General features: G+C 48.6%; 1 non-coding gene across 1 annotated transcript; it reads left to right on the top strand.

The window, feature by feature from the left end:
- The first annotated feature begins 916 nt into the window (after positions 1–916).
- Positions 917–988, top strand: trnaw-cca (transfer RNA tryptophan (anticodon CCA)). Its single transcript has one exon. It is a non-coding gene; the product is annotated as a tRNA-Trp (tRNA).
- Positions 989–1,693: the final 705 nt, after the last annotated feature.

Raw genomic sequence — 1,693 nt, 5'->3', positions numbered from 1 at the left:
ATCCGGCCGCCGGCACAGAATAATGATAGGGTGTCTGCAAACTGCAAGATTATTCAATGTTTTTGCAGCAAGACATTCCGGCATTAATTGTCAAGACGAATGGGAAATGACGGGAAATGCACTTCCCTGAAATAAAATCTGGAGCATGAGCCAAGATAATGATCCTTCCCAGGGTCGAACCGGGGACCTTTGGAGTATGAGGCGAACGTGATAACCCCTGCACTACTGAAACTGATGAATAGAGGAGTACCAGTTCACGACGAACAGATAAACCACCAGGACGTTGACCAGGAAATGACAGGACCTATATGAAGGAAATCGGTCGGTTGGGCGCTGAAACAGAAACTGGGGCAAGGGTGCAACGTGTTTCCAGGGTTTCAGGCAGTCAATTTCTGGCCAGCTTATTCACCACCGCACCACCGAATCCGGCGCTGGTGTTGACGGTGCCATGAAAGAGCAGATTAGAGCAGTGCTACACATAAGGTACATTCTCAGCACGAGGTGGGAGTCAGTTTAAACACAGGAGGCCAGCGACTGAAGTTCTGGAAGCTGCGCCCGGGATATATCAACACGCGCCACCCTATGAACCAGAGCCCCGAGTATCAGAGAAAATAAAGCAACGAGCGGGTGGAGCGGAGGCGAGGGGGGTCAAGAATTCACTCAAATTATCTAACGAAGATAAAAACTGCGACAGGCTGTCAGGAAATTGTGTGTCCATCGTGTGGGGTTTGACTGGATCAATGAAGAGAAAGAGGCTCCAAGGTACGGCTCAGGCAGGGATCGGCAGTGCTTCGACGGCACCGCCTGGGTGACAGTGCGGGAATGCTGCGCAATTATCAATGTTCTCTGGATGCTGCCGACCCAACCACTTAGACGGATCATCGACATTTCTTCCATGACACGAAGACTTCCGTAAGACCTCGTGGCGCAACGGTAGCGCGTCTAACTCCAGATCAGAAGGCTGCGAGTTCGAATCACGTTGGGGTCACAACCGTTGTGTCGGTTTTGTCACAACAATATTGTTCTCAGTGGTTCTTTCCGGAATTTCACCTTCACTGGACACGGCTTCGGCTGACAACTGGCAGATGCGCAGAAGATACTGGAAACACTCAGCAGGACAAGCAGCGTCGGTGGAAATAAGGAGCTAAAGTTCCAGCACATTCTGAGTTCTCTCCACCTTTACCATGGAACCATAGAAAACTAAGAGCATAGAACAGGCCAATCTGCCCTTCTAGCCATTGCCGAAACGTTATTCCGCGAGACCAATTGACCTGCACCCAGTCCATAACCCTACAGACCTCTCCCGTGCATGTATCCCTCCAATTTATTCTTAAAACTCAAGAGTGAGCCCGCATTTACTACATCAGATGATAGCCCATTCTACATTCCCACCACTCTCTGACTGAAGAAGTTCCCTGCCTTGTCCCCCCTAAACCTTTCCGCTTTCACCCGAAAGCCATGTCCTCTCGGACTTATCTCTCCTAATCTAAGTGGTAAGAGCTTATTTGCATTAACTCTGTCTATACCCCTCATAATTTTGAAAACCTCTATCAAATCTCCTCTTCATTCTTCTGCGCTCCAAGAAATAAAGTCCTAACCTGTTAAATATTTCCCTGTAACTCAACTCCTGAAGATCCGGCAACATTCTAGTAAATCTCCTCTGCACTCATTCAATCTTACAAATATCCTTCCT

The sequence above is a fragment of the Pristis pectinata genome, chromosome 18, assembly GCF_009764475.1.
Source record: "Pristis pectinata isolate sPriPec2 chromosome 18, sPriPec2.1.pri, whole genome shotgun sequence".
Lineage (NCBI taxonomy): Eukaryota > Metazoa > Chordata > Chondrichthyes > Rhinopristiformes > Pristidae > Pristis > Pristis pectinata.
Note: the sequence above shows the minus strand (reverse complement) of the source record. Positions and strands in the feature narration are given on the sequence as shown.